Source organism: Phascolarctos cinereus, unplaced genomic scaffold, assembly GCF_003287225.1.
Source record: "Phascolarctos cinereus isolate Bilbo 61053 unplaced genomic scaffold, phaCin_HiC Scaffold_1;HRSCAF=81, whole genome shotgun sequence".
In the NCBI taxonomy this organism is placed as follows: Eukaryota; Metazoa; Chordata; class Mammalia; order Diprotodontia; family Phascolarctidae; genus Phascolarctos; species Phascolarctos cinereus.
In genome coordinates, this window is record NW_027555514.1 from 242,735,226 (window position 1) to 242,757,313 (window position 22,088).

Genomic DNA, 22,088 nt, shown 5'->3' on the forward strand with positions numbered 1-22,088 from the left:
AGACACTGTCTGCATCCAGAGAAAGAAATGACAAATAGAAATATGTATAGAATGGTTTTACATATGTATGTGTGTGTATATATACATACACATACATACATATGTACATAATCCATACTGCATATATGTGTGTATGTGTGTGTGTGTGTGTGTGTGTGTGGTGTGTGTGTGTGTACACACACCTATTGTTGTCTAACGGTAGCCATTTCTAGGGTGGGGGGAAAGAAAAAAGGAAAAAAAAGTTATGTGATAACTTTATTGTATATTTAAAAGGAATAGCAAGTTGTACATAATAGATTCACTATTTCATGCACAATCATCTTTTTTCCTGTGTTATGGAAATGTTTGTTTTATTTCCTAAGTCCAGAATAAAATATTTTTTTAAAAAAAGAATATGTGGTATAGTTAATTGTCCAATGGTTTATAAGCTGCAAATGATAAGCATAAGAGACAATGTGCATAGAGAAGGTTCTAGTAATAATAATAGCTAAAAATAGCTAAGATTTATAAAGCCCTTACTATGTACTAGGCACTATGCGAAGCGCTTTACAATTATTATTTCATTTGATCTTCACAGTTACCCTGGGATATGATTATTATCCCCATTTTACAGATGAAGAAGTTGAGGCAAACAGGGGTTAAGTGACTTGCCCAGGGTCACACAGCTGGTAAGTTTCTACAGCTGGATTTGCACTCAAATCTTCTTGACTCCAGGCCCAGTGTTCTCTTATGTGTATCACTAAATAACTGTATGACCATGATTGAATCATTTACAATCTCTGAGTTTGAGTTTTCTTATCTACAAAATGACAGACCTGGATTAGATGATTTTTAGTCTCCTTTCCAGGTCTAACATTCTATGATTCTAGCCCAATTATAAGCTTCAAAATTAGGAACATTTTATGTTCCAGAAATAACTATTGAGATTCGCCAGATAGGACTAGGAAAGACTAGTAGCTCCCAACCCCTCAGTATGACCCAAATTCCCTTACAAACTTAGGAGGTGGGGAATGTCCTGGAGAGATGGAGGGGAGCTCAGAAGCTCAAGGTGTCCATGACATTGGGGTAGCTGGGATCATGGAACATGCCATGACATTGAAGAGCACTGTTCTCTCCCCATAGGCAGTTTTGAAACGGCATGTCAGTTGTTTCCATTTTAACCATGTTGGTAATTCCTCCCCTAATTGTCTGTTGTGAAAGAATCATTAGCAAGAAGCATGACCCCTCTGGGACAGCTAACTTTTCTGAGAAAGCTTATCCTTCTATTTACCACAATGAGTAGTAACATACAGATCTACTTAGGATCGATAACATAGATCAGGCACATCTTTTCTTTTGTTACCTAGAGAAGTGGTTTCCAAAGATTTCTGAGAGCAAATGTCTATCAGTAAAACTTTTTTTTTTTTGGCTAGGCAATGGGGTTAAGTGACTTGCCCAAGATCACACAACTAGTAAATGTCAAGTGTCCAAGGCTGGATTTGAACTCAGGTCCTCCTGACTGCAAGGCCAGGGCTCTATCCACTGTGCCACCTAGCCACCCCTTCAGTAAAACATTCTTGATCTCCAATATGTACATATTCACTTATCTATGTACAGTGAGACTCTGGATTTAGCCTGACCAGCAGGTCAGGTTCCCAGGGCAAAGGTGGCTATCTCTCCACTTCAAGGCTCTAGAACCTGTGGCCTTAAGGCCACATGTGGCCTTCTAAATCCTTAAGTGTGGCTTTTTAGATGTAGTCAAAAGGCCAAGGATTTAGAAGGCCTTGTCCTGTAAAATTTGGATGCATTTAAGGATTTAGAAGGCCACGTATGGCCTTAAGGCAACAAGTTCCCCACCCCTGCTTTAGAAATACCTTTGAAGCATTGGGATTGGGGGTAGGGTGGGCTTTTTCTAATGCTATTAGCTTGAGTCCTCCAAGTTTTTCCCCAATATCAATCACCAGTTACAATATCTCCTTCATACCTCCAATAATTAATTTTTCAAGTGTCATTCAACTAATTAATATTAATTAGTTTTTACAAATGGTAATGCTCTTGCAAGAGCAGAATTACAAACCATCCTTGAATCTGGGGAAACACTATCCCCTATACCACCTTAGTCTTTGGGGAAAGTGGGCTCAGACAAAGCTATAAGGCATTTGCCCTACCAAGTTCAATTCTTAAATTCAAAATAATTCATGGATGGAGTTGCTCTCTTGCTTGTAGGGCCTGGCATTTTGACTGCTGGGTTAAGATTTGGTCACTTTTTGCCTGGATACATGGTGGTTATGTAATCCTGGGAAAGCCTCTTGGCCTCTAGATAAGTGGTAGTCACCGGGATTTATTGGGAGGAAGATGGATGTGATAAAACCTGTGCTTTGGCCACTGAGTGGAGAATGGAGAGTGTGGAGAGATAAGAGGCAAAGTGAGCAATGAAAGGATATTGCAACAGTACAGGTGAGAGGTGATGAGGGAATGTGTGAGCAGAGAGAAGGGGAGAGAGGAAGAAAGATGGAGGCAGAATGAGTTTTGGGAACTGATTGGTTACATTGATAGAGAGTTGGGAGTAGAAGACGACACTGAGGATGCACCAAAAAGGATGCCGAAGACGACAGATAACCCAGATTATTGGAAGGATGGCAGTGCCCTCAAAAGGAATAAGGAAGTTCAGAAAAGGAGTGGATGGAGTAGGGACAGGAAGATGGCATAATTAGATCTCCAATGCATATTTGAAAGCTCCCTCCCCTTTTCATGCTATATGCCTCACTCTGTCCCCTCCCAACATGAAAAATGGGAACATGGGCTCTGATAGCTCATTGCCCTGGAGCCTCCCAAGTATGTCTGCCACAGCCGTGAAGTGATCTGGGGGACAGAGGTAGGGTGTGCTTGAGGAGGGGGTGGGGGATATCCCTAGCGGCACCTGTACAGTTACTGCTGTGGCTTTCTTGGTAGTGGTTAGGGCACTCTCCTCCATGTTCCAGCAGAATAGGGGAGACTGAGAAATTCTATGAGGGAGAGAAAGAACAGAATAGAGCAACAGTGGAAGATAAGAGTAGGTGTGGTTAGCCCCAGGATAGGCTATCCTGACAGGTGGGGCTACTTGTGACCCATCTTCCTATAGCCTCTTTGGAATCAGGCCACAACCTCCCAGGAGGCATCAGCCCCAACTTTGGAAACCGTTGATCTGGATGACTGAGGATGCTTCTGGCACCTGGTGATTTCCTGATAAGCCCTTTCACTCTTTAAACTTGCAAAGTGCATCAGCCTCAAGCCTGATGCCAATTCATGAGAGATCTATACTTTTCAACTCAGAAGGCAATTGTTCATTTCTATGCCTAAGCAGACAGACCAGGTCTCATAAAAGATAAAAAGGATGCTCCCCTCCCACTTCCATGTGCTTAGTAGGGAAGGTAGCCTTTCCAGGTGATTGATCGGGGGCTGACTGGGTAAGAAAAAACCTTGATTAACAACTCTCCTGAAAACTGAGATTCTTTGAACATTCAGCTCTAGCAAACAAGGAAGGGTAGACATCATAATAGCTGTACTCGAGGTATAGGCTTCTGGGGGGCCAGGGGAGGGCCAGACTCCAAGAACTTACAAAGCACAGTCACCTACCCAGGAATGACGGAAGCCCTGCCTGGACCACATATGGTTTCAGTCTCTTTGTGAGTGGCAAAGCGGTTAGGGAAAAAGAGTGTTACGTTTAAGAGTCACTGGAGATCTGAGATTATAGATTTCTAGGTTTAGAGCTGGAAAAGACTTTAGAAGTCATCTGATCCAATCTGTTTTACAGAACCAGGAAAGCTGAGATACAGAGAAGTCAAGGGATATTCCCACAGTCATACAGCACTAAATGTCTATGGTAGGATTTGAACCCAGGTTTTCTTGGTTCCAAATCTAGCATTCTATCCTCTGCACCAGAGGTGTCAAAACATGCTTGGTCTGACTACCAAACCAGATTAAAATATAATTGGGAAATATGAACAAAATAAGTTAAAATACAATAAAATCTAGAAAATGTTAATATGTGCTTTTCTAAGTTAATATGCAGCCAGTGGGGACTCTTATGTATTATTTGATGTTGTTCAGTCATTTGTTTGTTTGTTTTTTCAGTTGTGTCTGACTCTTTGTGACCCAATATGGGGTTTTCTTGGCAAAGATACCTGGAGTGGTTTGCCATTTCTTTTTCCAGTTCCTTTTACAGATGAGGAAACTGAGGCAAATAGAGTTGAAGTGACTTACCTAGGGTTATACAACTAATAAGTGTCTGAGGACAGATTTGAATTGAGGTCTTCCTGACTCCAGGCCTGGTGCACCATCCACTGAGCCATCTCATGAGCAACCCCACGTACTTCTTAGTACATTTGTATTTGAGTTCAATACTAACTCTCTACCCGAAAAATCAAACCCAAATAAAAATGGGCACCGCTAATCCATACATAAGGATCCCTGTAGGCCACATATTGACTTAGTTTTTAAAAGTAACATTATCTATATTTCACAGTCTTTTTAATTTTTTAAATAGTATTTTATTTTTTCCAATTAACATGTAAAGATAATTTTTAACATTCATTGTTAAAAAAAATTTGAGTTCCAAATTTTTCTCCCTCTCTCCCCTCCCCCTCCTTCAAACAGCAAGCAATTTGACAAGGGTTATTTTCATAGTCTTTTTATTTATTTTGTTAAATATTTTCCAATTACATTTTTATCTGGTTCAGGCCAAGGGTATTGCTGAATTTGTGTTTGCCCCCTCTACTCCATGCCAGGCTACCTCTCAAAACAAATCTCACCTCTGTTACTTACTAATTATATTAATATGCACAAGTCACCTAACTTTGAGGAACCTCAGTTAATTCATCTATAAAATGGGGATTATAACACGGATTAAATAAAGTAAATTGCGTGAAATGCTGTACAAACCTTTATATAGGATCTCAGGTGTTAATACTATTACTAAATAAATAAATTACTCTTACTAACCAAATGGAGTTTGGCATCAGAGGGCTTGGGTTCCCAGCTCTTTTCCGCCCCAGAACCTGTTGCTGATTTGTAAAGCGATTGATTGGTCTTCATCCACTATGAAGCATACCAGCCACAGACCAGCCAATCAACCAGCATGTACCAAGTGCCTTCTATATCCCAGAGCTGGGACTAAGTACTGTGGGTACAAATGCAACGAATGAAATCATCCCCACTGTCAAGGAGCTTATGTGCCTGGATAGGTCCAATTTCAAACAAGATAAAAGAGACTACACTTCCCTCACACTCACTGTCTGTGTGACCTTGGGCAAATTTCTTAACCTCTCTGGGTCCCAGGTTCTGCGTCTATAAAAAGAGGGGCTTCAACCTGACGGCTTCTGAGTTCCTCTTCACCTCTAAATGATGGGGCAGTTAGGTGGCATAATAGATATAGCACTGGGCTTGGAATTAGGAAGACTCATCTTCATGAGTTCCAGTCTGGCCTCAGACACTTACTAGCTGTATGACCCTGGATAAGTCAATTGACCCTGTATGCCTCAGTTTCCTCATCTATAAAATGAGCAAGGAAATGGCAAACCACTCCAGTATCTGCCAAGAAAACCCTAAATGGGGTCACACAAAGCCGGACATGACTGAAACATGGAATAATGACCTGATGAGAGTGAGACACGCTAACTGCCCAGATTCAAACGGTGAGGGGGTCCACCCTTCCTGGAAATAAAGCACAGGAGAGAGCAATTCTTGCCATTGGATGTAACCTTAGGCCCCCTTTATTATTTATCTGATCCTCTAACAATTAAGTATCTGGCACCCAGGTGGGCACTTGGAATGAATCTTCATCCTTAATAGCATTCTTAGCAACGTGTTAGTGATACATTGATGCAGCAGTGAGGATTTTTCTACAAAGGTCTTCAGGTAATTTCCTCTGTGAATGGCAGGTATTGGCAGGTACATCTAGGTTACTTGGTACCACTGAGCGATTCCTGTGCAATGGTGCAGAGGTATAAATAGGATGAGGTGGTTGGGACTTTTTCCTAAGTACACAAACGTAAGGTGTGTATTTTCCCCCCAAAGCAGTCCAGAGACTACTGTCCTTGGGTCTCATGTTCTGCCACATATTTGGGGAAAAAAGATTCTGAGTCAGGGAATATGATTGTGGGCTGGTGGAAGGAAGAGGGGGGAAGACAATTTTCCCTCCTTCTTAAGGCAGTTACTTCCCATCTTCAGATTTTCTTCTCTCATACCACAGCCCCTTTCTTTCTAGCTATTTTGGCCCCAAGTGAAAAAATTCCTATTTACCACACTGTAACCACGAGTTATCAGTGCTATCATGTGTCTCTTTCTCTTTTTCCTTTTTCTCTGCTATAACTCCCCTCCCATTCTTATTGTTTCTCCGCTTGAAATCCTCATTAAGTTAAAGTTAGAGTCCACTGTAAACATATTTTTTTAATGCCAAACTCTTTGAGAAGGCAGTTTGTACCTAACACCATAAGAGCTGCTTGCTAAGGCAACAATCAAATAAAAATTTAATATCATGCTGTTATGGGAGAAATATCTTTTTTTTTTAAGTTCATGTGGTCGATAACTGCTGCTGAAATAAATCTACCTCAACATGAAAAATTATAGAGGTAAAAATTCAGGTTTTATTATGCTTTAGCACAGGTTTGGGTTTCAGAGGGGAAAAAATACCCCTGAACTCCAATTAGGATTCTAGTAAGCCCTGTCATAGACAAAATTACACCAGAGTGACAGAGAATTAATTCTTTTACATATTGCAACCTTGTACATTATTTTAGGCTATACAAGTTTGTTTGTTTTAAAAAAAAAGGCAGATTCATAATCCTATGCTTCCTTCAATATCATAAAAGTTGAAGAAACTTAGTTGAACACTATCATAATCTTAGACATTCCCCAAGTAAACAAATCTGGTTAAACAAACTCTGTAGGTAAACTAAGTCAAGTTACAGATTAAACTACATTTAGATGGTTCACAATGGGCTGATTAAGAGGGGAGATTTGTGTGCCTGAAGAGCTGATGTGAGATGAATCCTTTCTTAACTTAAATTACTTGAGAATCCCCGACTGCCTTTTTGGCTTTTTGTCTGAGGAGCATTTGAGGCCTTGAATAAATTGTCACATCCCAAGGGACACATTTCAGCCAGCTCAATAACCCATTAACTAGGAGAAATGGCCCTTATTCCTAAATATTAAAAATTGATAAAAAAAGAAATTAAAAATAAAAAATTCCCGTAACAACACCATCCTCAGATAAAGTATTGATCAGTAGAGAAGAAGTGAAGTTTGAGTGAAACAGAGAGTTTTACACAGATCAGTGACATGAGATATGTATGATAGATACAGAGAAAGACAAAAGAACAGAGTGACGGAAAGACAGAGAGATAGATGATAGCTAGATGGATGGTTGAATGGTTAGGGAGAAAGAGAGACAGAAACAGAGACAGAGAGACAGAGATGATAGATAGATAGATAGATAGATAGATAGATAGATAGATAGATAGATAGATAGAGATGGATGGATAGACAGAACATTTATTAAGCATTTACCATGTGATAAGTGCTGTGTTAATGCTGGGGGTACAATCAAGTCTCTGCCCTCAAGGAGCTTCCATTCCATTGGGGGGAGACAATACATAAAAGGGAATTGAAAAGGAATGCATGAGGTGGAGAAGCAGTCAGAGGAGTCTTGATCTGATGAAGACAGCATGGCCAGCTGCTTCCTTAAATGAAGGTTCAAGGAAAAAATTGTTCTCTTGTAACAACAATTTAAAGAAGATCAAACTAGGATAAGGGGTTTGGAGAGCAGGCCCTCTCCCTCTTTCTCTCTGGAGTTTTATTTCTCATGCTATTTGAGACAAAGGAGGGTTAAGAAGGGGATGCAGACAGTATGCCTTAGGGTAGGCAGCAGACGGGATAAGAACCAGGGAGGAGACTTTCTCTTTGCCCATTTTCTCTCCAAATCTCTCCTCCCACTTCCCCATTGGGCTGGGTTATTTCCAGTGGGGGTGCAGAGTTCCACCTGCTTCGGACAGAAAGGCATTTTCCAGGACATCCGGATGAGGTTGCCCCCAGCCTTGCAGCCTTTTGCTGTTCAGCTCTCTACCTTCTTCAGAGATATTACATGCTTTGTCTATTGACAGGAGTTTTAATCAATCACTATTCCAAGATAAAGTTTCCCAGGTCTGTACTCCCAGGACAAACAGGAAAGTTTTATGACTAAACAGTTCCTATAGAACAGAAGCAGAATTGTTAAGAAAAATTTAATGGAAATATGAACTTTTCTCACTGGAAAAAATGGTAAAAAAAAAAAGGCTTTTTTTTCCCTTTTAGTGACACACCACTTTCCTCAAGTCCAAAACACCCTCCATTAAGGGATATTCAAAAAATGATGGTCATAGGGGAAGCTAGCTGGTGCAGTGGATAGAACATTGGCCCTGGATTCAGAAGGACTTGTGTTCAAATCCGGCCTCAGACACATAACATTCAATAGCTGTGTGATCCTGGGTAAGTCACTTAACCCTATTGACTAGCCAAAAAAAAAATAATAAAAAGCATATTGAATTGAAAGAACCATTTAACTGATACTTATAAAAAAAAACCCCAAGGTTAAAATTAGTAATGATTGATAAACATTTAATTATAATTGAGAAAGATACCAAATTATACCTAGATGCATTTCCCCCAGTAATTTATTTTGTAGAACTATCTAATTTATTCTTTAATGTTTATGACTATGTTGGGAAGGAGGAGGGAGTTGGTCCCTGAACAACCTCCAAGCCCAGGATAGAGTCGTTGGAAGATAATGAGGTGTTAAGCTACGTGTAAAGATCTGTGTATATCCTGCAATGCCTTTATAAAGTATAAAAAAAGATGTGATTGAATTGAAAAAGAAGCCTGACCATTGACCAGAAAAAAATTGACCATGAACTTTCTCTACCCTTAAAAAGCTAGTTGATTGGTTCTGTAGTCAGTGAAGACCAGAACTATTAATAGAGGAACACCCTAGCCCTTGAGAGGGAACTGCTCTTCACGGCTTGGTGGAGGGAAGAGTGAGTTTCTCTCTCCTCCTCCATAAGCCATGGCAATTTTCAGTTGGAGCTACTCGTCAATTAGGAGACCCTACATCCAAGAGGAAATAGAGACACACCTCCATTCTCTCTCTAGATGAACACAGAAATAGAGACGCAGTTGAGATGAGTCAGGAAGCAGCTTCAAAGAGTGAGACCTCTGGCAACAAAGAATAGAACTGATAATGAACTCAAGAGAACCATCCCTAAAATCAAGAGTCAAGCCATAGAGGGAAGTGCACCCTGGGAACTTAGCAGAGTGAATTAATATCACAGGGGAGCAGTCTGAGGAGTCCACAGAGAGAGAAAGAACATGTAGTCCCTTTAATACAAAAGGTATGAATTAACTTTGAACATGTGGGGGAACACCTATACAAGAACTAATTCAGTGATCTGGGGGAGGGGAGGGTGGAAATAACTGTGGAGACAATGACTACGGGGCTGCTCAATATTCTTCGCTGACAGATGCCTACCCAGCAGCAGGAAGGTGCCTGTTGGTACACGTGCCTGTCTATCTCACTGATCAGGATCCCAAACATTAGCTTGTAGGCAAGGGCACAGACTGTGATGCAACCAGCTGAGAGGTGCCGCAGGGGACAGTCTGAGTGCCATCTGCGCCTGAACTGATGGTGTAAAATAATAAAGAGGACATAAACAACATCCTTGCATTCTAGCCATATTAAACAAAATCTTTAAAATGATAGCAATTTCCTTTTCTACCTCTTTTCCTCTCCCTTCTTCCCTTTCTATTTTCCCTGGGAGAGGCAGTGGGGATGTTATAGGGAGACAGTGCTGGACTTGGAGAAACCTGGGTTCACATCCCAGCTCTGACACTTGTCAATATGTGGCTTTGAGCAAGTTGTAATCTCTCACAGCCTCAGTTTCTCCATCTGTAAAACAGATAATAGTGCCTATAGAACTCACCTCATAGGATTGTTTTGAGGATTACTTGAGCTGATGTCAGGAAAGTGTTCTATAAATGTTAGTAATTATTACTGTGATTCTTCTCTGTCTGGTTGGGGGCTGTTACCCATGGGTATTGCCCAGCCCCTCTGGAGGATCTCAGGGAGAGACCTGATCCTGCCTCAGGTACTTCCTAGCCATGTGACCCTGGACCAAACAGTTCAGCTGTCTCAACCTCCTTCTTTCTTCATCTGCAAAATGGGGCTAATAATAGCACCTACCTCACAGGATTATCGTAAGGATCAAATAGGACAATACATATGAAGAACTTTACAAATTTTATGTTAGCTACTATTATAATCATCATCATTGTTAGGGCTTCATATATTAATTTTTATTTCTCCTACAAAAATGTTCTCTACTTTTATAACAAGGGAGTAGTCACTCTCCTAGAAAAAAATTAGAAATGTGAATGTGATTTCTCAGTTTGGAGCATCGTTTAATTGAAAGGAGATTTTTTTCTACTTCTCAAACTGCACCTGTTTAGATTCCCTAAACAGCCTTATAAGCCTTATAAAGCTTATAAGATTCTGGTCCAAAAGTTAACTTCAGCCTACTACTCAATGATGGTAGTAAGGTGGCACAGTGGATACAGTGCAGGGCCTGGAGTCAGTAAGACTCAGCTTTCTGAGTTCAAATCCAGTCTCAAACACTTCATAACTATGTGGCCTTGAGTAAGTCACTTAACCTTTTTGCTTCAGTTTCCTCATTTGTAAAATGATCTGGAGAAGGAAATAGCGAACCACTCCAGTATCTTTGCCAAGGAAACCCTAAATGGGGTCACGACTGAAATGACTCAGCAAGGATAAAAGCCCATAACCGTGGCCAAATCACTTATGCTCTTTAAATCTCCATTTCTCTATCAGTAAAAGATAGCATATTCCCACTACCCAGTTGTAAGGAAAATGCTTGTGAAACCTTAAAATGCTGTATGAATGGGAGTTATTGAGATTCTGTGTGGCACCTGAGTAAAGGAGATTTGGGTTCAAGTCCAGTTTCTGATATGTACTGACTGTGTGACCCCAAGCAACTCACTTAACTTCTCAGTTCCCCAGTCAGCTTTCTAAAACAAGAGGTTGCAGAGTAGATATTGGTATTTGTATTGGTAGAAGCAGTTTCCTTACTGGAAATTCTCTAAGTCAAAGAAAATACCAACCCCATCCAAAATAAAAACTTAAATGAATTACTGTAACGATTTCCACCTTCTTTAAAAATTATGAATTTCTAGCCAAGATGGCCCAGAGAAGCCAGGAAGTTGCCTAAGCTCTCTCTAGTTTCCCTCAAAAGCAACATTAATTCAAGGCTCTAAACAGATTCCAGAGTAACAGAACCCACAAAAAGATGGAGTGAAACAATTTTCCAGCTTAAGATAACTTAGAAGGACTTTGGGAAAGGTCTGTCTCACTTAGGTAAAAGGGTAGCACAGCCCAGCCTGTGTTCAGGCAAGCCAGAGGGAAGCTCTTAGCAGCAGTACAGATCAGTAACTGAGGCCCCTCAGTCCTGACTCAGCAGGCTAACTGTAAGGCCTCAAGCCCCATTGCAGAAGGCCAATTGCAAGCCTTGGGACCCTGGAACAATAGGAATGACTAGGCTGAGCCACCCCAGCACAATGAGCAAGCTGTGAGCCCCTGAGGCCCCAGCAAGGGAAGCCAGTGACCAGGCCCCTGGATCCCAGCATAAGCAGCTTCGGATAGTGCCCCCCGTACCCCAGGAGCAGAGCTCAACTTTAAAAGTAACAAAACAGGCTAAAAATGAATAATAAACAGAAAAGAGCCCTGACCATAGAAAGGTGACAGGGAAGATCAAAACACAAACTCAGAAGAGGACAGCAATGTCAAAATGCCTACATGTGAAGCCTCAAAGGGAAATATGAATTGGTCTCATGCCAAAAAAGTCCTCTTGGGAGAGCTCAAAAAGGATCTTTAAAAATCAAGTAAGAGAGGTAGAAGAAAAATTGCAAAAAGAAATGACAATTATGCAAGAGAATTATGGGAAAAAAAGAGTTAACAGCTTGGAAAAGGAAGCACAAAAATTGACTGAAGAAAACAACTCTTTAAAAAATAGAATTGGGGGGCAGCTAGGTGGCGCAGTGGATAGAGCACTGGCCTTGGAGTCAGGAAGACCTGAGTTCCAATCCAGCCTCAGACCAAACACTTGACACTTACTAGCTGTGTGACCCTGAGCAAGTCACTTAAACCCAATTGCCAAAAAAAAAAAAATTGGCCAAATGGAAAAGAAGTACAAAAGCTAACTAAAGAAAATCATTCCTTAAAAATTAGAATTGAGCAAGTGGAAGCTGATGACTCTATTAGACATCAAGAATCAGTCAAATGAAATCAAAAGAATGGAAAAAATTGAAGAAAACATAAAACACCTTATTGGAAAAACAACTGACCTGGAAAATAGATCCAGGAGAAATATTTTAAGAATTATTGGACTACCTGAAGGCCATAATCAAAAAAAGAGACCAGACAGTCTCTGTCAAAAAAGCTATTAAGAAAAACTGCCCTGAGGTCCTAGAACCAGAGGGTAAAATAGTCATTGAAAGAATCCACCAATCACCTTCTGAAAGAGATCCTAAAATGAAAACTCCAAGGAATATTGTAGCTAAATTCCAGAATTACCAAGTCAAGGAGAAAATACTGAAAGCGCCCAGAAAACAAAAACAATTCAAATATCAAGGAGCCACAGTCAGAGTTAATAGAACTTAGCAGCTTCTACATTAAAGGATCTGAGGGCTTGGAATATGATATTCTGGAAGGCAAAGGAGCTTGGATTACAACCAAGAATCAACTACCCAGCAAAATTGAGCATAATCTTTCAAAGTAAAAGGTGGATATTCAATGAAATAGGGGACTTTCAAAGTTTGCTGTTGAAAAGACCAGATCTGAACAGAAAATTCGTTCTTCAAATACAAGACTCAAGAGAAGCATTAAAAGGTAAACAGGAAAGAAAAAAAAACCATGTTATTCAATAAGATTAAACTGTTTACATCCGTACATGGGAAGATGATACTTGTAACTCTTTGAGAATTGTATCTCTATTAGGGCAGTTAGAAGGAGTATACATGGATAGAGGGCATGAGTATAAGTTGACTTTTACGTGATGATATAAAAAAATTAGGGGTGAAAAAAGGATTGTACTGGGAGAAGAAGAAAGAGGAGGCAGAATAGGGCAAATTGCACCACGAGAAGAGGTGCAAAAGACCTATTACAGTAGAGAGAAAGAAGGGAGGGGGTGAGTATTATTTAAATCTTACTCTCATTGGATTTGGCTCAAGGAGGGAATAACACGCATACTCAGTTTGGTATAGAAATGTATCTTATGCTATAGGGAAGTAGGAGGAGAAAGGGGAACAAGAAGGAAAATGGGGGCTGATAGAAGGGAGGGCAGATTGAGGAAGGTGGTGCTCTGAAGTGAAACATTGGTGAGGAGAGACAGGGTGAAAAGAGAGAGAAATTTATAAAGCGGGAGCTGGGCGGGGAGAAATAGGATGGAGGGAAAGACACAGTAATCATAACTGTGAATGTGAATGGGATGAACTTTCCCATACAATGGAAGTGGGTAGAAGAGCAGATTAAAACCCAGAATCATACAATACGTTGTTTACAAGAAACACATTTGAAGCAGAGAGATACACACAGAGTAAAGGTAAAAGACTAGAGCAGAATACATCATGCTTCAGCTGAAGTAAAAAAAAAAAAGAGAGGTAGCAGTCCTGTTCTCAGACAAAGCAAAAGTAAAAAAAAATAGATTTAATTAAAAGAGATAAGGAAATTACATCTTACCAAAAGGTACCGAAGACAATGAAGCAATATCAATGCTAAATATATATGCACCAAGTGGTATAGCATCCATATTTTTAGAGGAGAAGTTAAGTGAGTTACAGGAAAAAGTAGACAGCAAAACTATACCACTGGGGGACTTCAGCCTTCCCCTCTCAGAATCAGATACATCTAACCACAAAACAAACAAGAAAGAAGTTAAGGCAGTGAACAGAATTTTAGAAAAGTTAGATATGATAGACCTCTGGAGAAAATTGACTGGGGATAGGAAGGAATATACCTTTTTCTCAGTGGTACATGAGTACCACTGAGTGGGACAAAAATTGACTATGCACTAGTGCATAAAAACCATACAATCAAACACAGAAAGGCAGAAATATTAAATGCATCCTTTTCAGATCATTATGCAATAAAAATTATCTGTACTAAAGGGCCATGGAAAGACAGGCTAAAAACTAATTGAAAACTAAATAACCTAATCCTAAAGCATGAGTAGGTCAAACAACAAATCATAAAAACAATCAACAATTTCATCAAAGGGAATGATAATAATGAGACAACATACCAAAGCTTATGCAATGCAGCCAAAGCAGTGTTCAGGGGAAATTTTATATTTCTAAATGCTTACATAAATAAAACAGAGAAAGAGGAGATCAATGAATTGGACATGCAACTAAAAAAGCTAGGGGAAAAAAACAAAGTAGAAATCCTCAATTAAATACCAAATTAGGAATTCTGAAAACTAAAGGAGAGATAAATAAAATCAAAAAGTAAAAAAAACTATTGAACTAATACATAAAACTTTAAAATGAAAAAAGCAATAAAAGAAGCAAACCAGTTAATTTGATTAAGAAGAAAGAAGAAAAGCAAATTACCAGTATCAAAAATGAAAAAGGTGAATTCACCATCAATGGAGAAGAAATTAAAGCAATCATTAGGAACTATTTTGCCCAACTGCATACCAATAAATCTGACAATCTAAGTGAAATGGATGAATATCTACAAAAATATAAATTGTCCAGATTAACAGAAGAGGAAATGAAATGCTTAAATAATGCTATTTTAGAAAAAGAAATTGAACAAGCCACCAATGAACTCCCTAAGAAAAAATCTCCAGGGCCAGATGGATTTACAAGTGAATTTTACCAAACATTTAAAAAACAATTAATTCTAATACTATATAAAGTCTTTGGAAAAATAAGTGAAGGAGTCCTACTAAATTCTTTTTATGACACAAATACCTAATACCTAAATACATAATGACACAAATACCTAATACCTAAACCAGGAAGAGCCAAAACAGAAAAAGAAAATTGTAGTCCAATTTCCCTAATGAGTATTGATGCAAAAAATTTTAATAAAATATTAGGAAAGAGATTACAGCAACTTATCATGAGGATAATACACTATGACCAGGTGAGATTTATACCAGGAATGCAGGGCTGGTTCAATATTAGGAAATCTATCAGCATAGTTGACCATATCAATAACAAAACTAATGGAAATGACATGATTATCTCAATAGACACAGAAAAAACTTTTAACAAAATACACCCATTCCTATTAAAATTGCTAGAGAGCATAGGAATAAATGGAGTTTTCTTTTAAATGATAAGCAGTATCTATCTAAAACCATCAGCAAGCATTATGTGTGATGGAGATGAGCTAGAAGCATTCCCAATAAGAGCAGGGTGAAACAAAGATGCCCATTATCACCATTATTATTCCATATAGTACTAGAAATGTTAGCTTTAGCAACAAGAGAAGAAAAAGAAATAGAAGGAATTCGAATAGGCAATGAGGAAACAAAACTATCACTCTTTGCAGATGATATGATGGTATAGTTAGAGAATCCTACCGAATCAACTAAAAAAGCTATTTAAAACAATTAATGACTTTAGCAAAGTTGCAAGATATAAGATAAAATGACATAAATCATCAACATTTCTATATATTACCAACAAAGCCCAAGCAGCAAGAGACAGAAAGAGAAATTCCACTTAAAATAACTGTAGATAATATAAAATATTTGGGAGTCTACCTGCCAAGACAAATCCAAGACCTATATGAAAACAATTACAAAACAATTCACACAAATAAAGTCAGATCTATATAATTGGAAAAACATCATTTGTTCATGGGTAGGCTGAGATAATATAATAAAAATGACAATTCTACCTAAATTAATTTACTTATTTAGTGCCATACCAGTCAAACTACCAAAATAATTTTATAGAGCTAGAAAAAATAATAGCAAAATTCATCTGGAAGAACAAAAGTTCAAGAATATCAAGGGAGTTAATGGGAAGAAATAGAAAGGAAGGAGGCTTAGCCATACCAGATCTAAAATATATTATAAAGTGGCAATCATCAAAACTGTTGGGTACTAGCAAAGAAATAGAGTGGTGGATCAGTAGAATAGATTAGGCACACAAAACATGTAGTAAATGACATAGTAATCTACTCTTTGACAATCCCAATGACTCCAACTTCTGGAGTAAGAACTTGCTATTTGGCAAAAAAAAAAACTACTGGGAAAACAGTGTAGCAGAAGCTAGGCATAGACCAACATCTCACACCCTATACCAATATAAGGTACAAATGGTTGCACAATTTAGACATAAAGGATAATACTACAAGCGAGTTGGGAAAGCAAGGAATAGTTTATCTGTCAGATCTATGGAGAAGGCTTGAATTTGTGACCAAACAGGAGATAGAGAGCATTATAAAATGCAAAATGGATAATTTTGATTACATTAAATTAAAAAGGCTTTGTACAAACAAAACCAATGCAACCAAGATTAGAAGGAAAGCTAGAAAACAATTTTTATAGCCGGTGTTTCTGATAAAAGCCTCATTTCTAAAATATATGGAGAACTAAGTCAAATTTATAATAATACAAGTCATTCCCTAATTGATAAATTATCAAAGGATAAGTTTTCAGAGGAAGAAATTAAAGCTATCTACAGTCATATGAAAAAATGATCTAAATCACTATTGATTAGAGAAATGCAAATCAAAACAATTCTGAGATTGGCTAACATGACAAAACAGGAAAATAAGAAATGCTGGAGAAGATGTGGGAAAATTCAAACACTAATGCCTTATTGGTGGAATTGTGAACTGATATGATTATTCTGGAGAGCAATTTGGAACTATGCCCAAAGGGCTATAAAACTGTGCATACCCTATGATCCAGTGATACCACTACTAGTTCTATATCCCACAAAGATCATAAAAAAGGGAAAAGGACCCACATGTACAAAAATATTTCTGGTAGCTCTTTTTGTTGTGGCAAAGAATTGGAAATTGAGGGGATACCCATCAATTGGGAAATGGCTGACCAAGATTGTGGTACATGAATGTAATGGGATGCTATTGGTCCATAAGAAATGATGAGTAAGCAGATTTCAAAAAAAATCTGGAAACACTTACATGAACTGATACTGAATGAAGTGAGCAGAACCAGGAGAACATTGTACATAGTAATGGCCATTGTGTGATTGTCAACTATGACAAATTTGGCTTTTCTCAGCAGTGCAGTGATCCAAGATAATTCCAAGGGACTCGTGACAGAAAATGCTAACCACATCCAGAGAGAGAACTATCAAGTCTGAATGCAGATAGAAGTATACTATTTTCACTTTTTTTGTTGTTTTTTCTTTCTCCTGGTTTTTCCCTTTTGTTCTCATTCTTCTTTCACAACATGACTAATGTGGAATAACAGGATTATACATGTGAAACCTATATAAGATTGCTTACTGTCTTGGGGTGGGAGGAGAGAAGGGAGGGAGAAAGAAAATTTTGGAACTCAAAATCTTACAAAAATGAGTGTTGAAAACTATCTTTACATGTAAGTGATAAAATACTATTAAGTAAAATAAAATATTAATTTCTTAGGATGGAAATTTGTTGTTCAGTCATGTCCAACTCTTCATGACCCCATTTGGGGTTTTCTTGGCAAAAGTACTGGAGTGGTTTGCCATTTCCTTCTCCAGACATTTTACAGATAAGGAAACTAAGGCAAATGCCCGGGGTCACACAGCTAGTAAGTGTCTGACGCCAGATTTGAATTGAGATCTTCCTGACTTCAGGCCCTGCCCTCTAGGCACTATCCCTCCAAGATCCTCCAATGATGAAAACAGCAGGATTGAAAAGGTGAAAGAGAAAAAACATATAATGAAAAGATAGTCCATGACAGGCTGGGCTTTTGAAACCACTTTGTAATTTTCATACCTAGAAGAAGAATGTATCACCTTTTGGTGTGTTCAGTCATCACATCCTCTGCCCTTCGAAAAAATTTGTCTCTAGCCTGAATGTCTCAGACTTTCTTATGGAGTGTTTCTCTATATGTAGATGGATCTTATGTAATTGACAGAACTGGTAATTGAACGGAAGGTCAATCAGGATTGGAAGCTATTCAATGTGGCACAAGGGGTTACAGGATGATAGAGATGCACTGTCCCAAGGGAAAACAAAGGTAGAGACTTTCCAAGGAAAACTTAAGTTTCACATTAAGTGAAAGATGTCTGCACATTTTTATTCAGGGAGATAATCATTAGTCCTGAGAAATTCTAGCTGGAACTGGTTTGAGCTAGTGGAACTAATGCCTCAATTAGTTACCCAACTTTTGCTCCAATAGCTTGAGGTCTGTGCAATGGCTGGTTCCAGGTGATTAATCAATTCTTGGTGTTTACATATGGACTTGTCAGAGAAACCTTACAGTGAAGAAGGGTCAGTGAATTTGGAAGATGACAACAAGGAGGCTGACCCTCAAAATATTTATAGACATACAATGAAAGAGCTGGCCTGGGAACCGTAGATCTCATCTTTAGATGAACCGTGACTCTAGACCTGGCATTCACCCATCACTGTAGGGGAGGAAGAAATAGGAGGTGTGTCACAATGAGGCCACTGAATTTGGAAGAAACACAGGGTGGAATGATTTGCTCATTTCTGTAGGGAGTGAGAGTCCTTCATGGTGGAATCTTCCATGAAAGGACATTGTAGCTTCTTTAATTACCATCCAATAGCCATGAGAGAGCATGTAGAAGACTCGCCTTGGAGTCACAAAATTGTGCCTCTGATACCTAGTAGCTGTGAGACTATGGACAAGTCACAAAATATATCAGTATCCAATAATTTTTTAACAGAACAATGAACAAACATTTATTTAGTAGCTGCTATGAGTCAGGCATTGTGCTAGACACCAGGCATAGAAAGACAAAAAAATGAAACAATTGTTGACTCTGAGTTGCTGATCTTTATCAGCGTCAAAGGTCTGGCCTGACAAAACAAAGCAAAACCTTTGATGACTTAGAGGAAAGGTAAAAGAATTGTTCATACCTAAATAATTATTTGTTTTAATTAGGCTATATCTTTGATTCCATTAGTGCACATACCTCCCAACTGAGGAAATTCCCTCTACCAAAGCAGATCGCCATCTGTTCTGTGCTTAGTGCAGTGCCTGCTACATAGAAGGCACTTAATAAGTGTTTATTTATTGATTTATTGATTGTTCTGCATCTTAGAATCTTAAAGAGTTACCCAAGGCATTGACTTGTCTAGGGTCACATAGCCATTGTCAGAGGCAGAATTTGAACCCAAATCATCCTGATTCTGGGGCTGGCTCTTTGTCCATTATGCCAAGCTGTTATTCTATTTAACACTCTATGGTTAATTTAAAAAATAATTTCTCTTACTTTCAGAGATATTAAATGTCTTTCCCAAAGTCACACTTGTGGTAAGGAACAAAATAAGGATTGGACCCCAGGTCACTTGATTCCAGATCCAGTGTTCACTGTCACTAGTTCTATCCATAAAACAGATACAGTTCTGGATACAGTTCTCTAGATCAGGGGTAGCAAATTAAAAAAGAAACAGGGGTGGCACATTGACTTAGAAAACCACAAACTAACATCATCTATGTTGTGTTGTATTTTTATTTTGTTAAACAATTCCTAATTATATTTTAATCTGATTCACCACACTCAGGAGTTTTATGCCTGTAGTGATAGGCCAAGGGTTTGAAACCTCTGCTTTAGAATAGGGGTTCTTTACCTGGGGACTATGGACTCCGAAGAGGCTCATGAATAGTTTTTAAAAGGTCCATGAATTTGGATGGGAAAAGGTTACATCTTTATTTTCATTAACCTTTAGTGGAAATTTAGCATTTTTTGTAATTATAATTTTTAAAAAATTCTCTGAAAACAGGGCCTGACTACAGGTTTCACCAGACTGCCAAATGAGTCCATGCTACAAAAAAAAAAAGTTTAAGAATATCTGATGTAGAAGATATCCTTGAAAGTAAATCAGACAGAAGTTCATCATAAAACTCACCATATGCCTACAGAGACACGGAACAAAAGAATGCAACCCAGATAATGCCTTGATCTTTGATTTTGCTTTCAAGGGTATGCGTGACTGTGTCTATGCTATAGATTATTAAGCACAGAGTATCTGAGCACAGATGAGCATGCTGAAGCACCTGAAATCACCATCCTCCTTATCTGCTCCTGCATACAGTTGTGGCTGCTGAGCCCTTCACACTTAGGAATAATAAATAACCTTGCCTTTTCTTTCTTCCCTCTGCCTGGTGAATGGATCGTGCTTTGCAGAGTTGGTCACAATTTGCCATTCTGTCTGCCTCATGGACTGCCAGTTTTCCTCCTCTCAAAGGACATTTTCTTCCTTATTTGCTTTAATAAGCCCTTTCTGCAGGGATATCTGAGGGCAAGGTGAAAGAACCTAGCTCATCTCTCCAACCTCCCTCCACCCCCACCTCCCCAACCCAACTCCAGCCCCCTCCATACCCCATCTGACAACCAAACAAAACATATTTCTATGTCAGAGTTCGGCCAATCAAAAACAACGATAATCCATATTCCCACTTGCTCATCAGAATTCCTGCCCCTCCCTTGCTGAGTGGTAGCAGGAGGAGACATGTGGTTGCTTATCTCAGACCCAGGGCTTCCCCCACCCCCACCCCCCCCCCCCCCCTCCCCCTCACAGTTCAATGTTTTTCCATCACCTTGCCTCCAGGCTTTCCACGCTCATCCCATCCTATACACAGCTGTCAGTTCAACAGGAAACGTATCAGTATGGTACAGTTTTGCTTGACATAAATTCACATTACGCAAATTTGACTTTACATAAAGAATTTTGAAAGAAATCTGCATTCCAAAAACCCACCTATGTTAATTTTACTGTGCTCTCTCTCTGCTCCTGCCCCTTGACTGGGCATTCCTAGGCCTTCCACTGACCACCACAAAAAAAAAAAAAACCTCCAAGTGAAAGTAGGAAAATGGACATTGAGACCTCTGGCCCCTAGGGAGGAGACTGTCCCGATGTGTTTGTCTTCTCTTCATCTGTGCTCTGGTATCATCCTTTCCTGTCTGTGTCCATCCAACCCTCATGTGTCTGCCCCTACCTTCTTCCCCTTTGTTCTGGCCCGGCCCCCACATGTTCTTGAATTATGTTCTGGCCTCCTCCCTCCACAGGCAAGGGACCCCCCACCTTCCCCACCTCCATGGGCAAATTCACATTACAGTCAAATCTGACCTCAGACACTTACTAGCAGTGTGAGACCCTGGACAAGTCACTTAACCCTATTTACCTCAGTTTCCTCACCTATAAAATGAGCTGTAGAAGAAATGACAAACCACTCCAGTATCTTTGCCAAGAAAACCCCAAATGGGGTTATAAAGAGTAACGTACAACTAAAAATACTGAACAACAACAAGACAGAAACATTCACGGCCCTGGGACTCCTCTAGGAATCATGAACATCTGAGGACCCTAAAAAAAGAGGGAACCATGCAGGCCCAGAGACAACAATAGATGGAGGCTGCTTCCCTCATGGGTAGATTTACGATTCTCTGGAATTCTCCACTATGGATCAGCTGCCTTCTCATTCTGGAACTTCCCTCCACCATGATGATCCCTTTCTCCCATTAGTAAGGTGCTTGTGGGGCATTCATTTTGGGAACAATCCCCTCCTAGCTGTGCTTATGACTCTAGTCACTTGGCTACATGTACCCAAATGGGTATTCCATCACAATCATATATCACAACTCGCTCAGCCATTCCCCAGTTGATGAACATCCCTGCAATTTCCAGTTCTTTGCCACCACAAAGAGAGATGCTATAAACATTTTAGAACATATAGGCTCTTTTCCTTTCTCCCTAATCATCTTTAAAAATAAACCTAATAGTGGTATTGTTGGGTCAATAGCGTATAGGCAGTCCAATAACTCTTTGAGCTAATTCCAGATTGCTTCCCAAAATGGTTGGATCA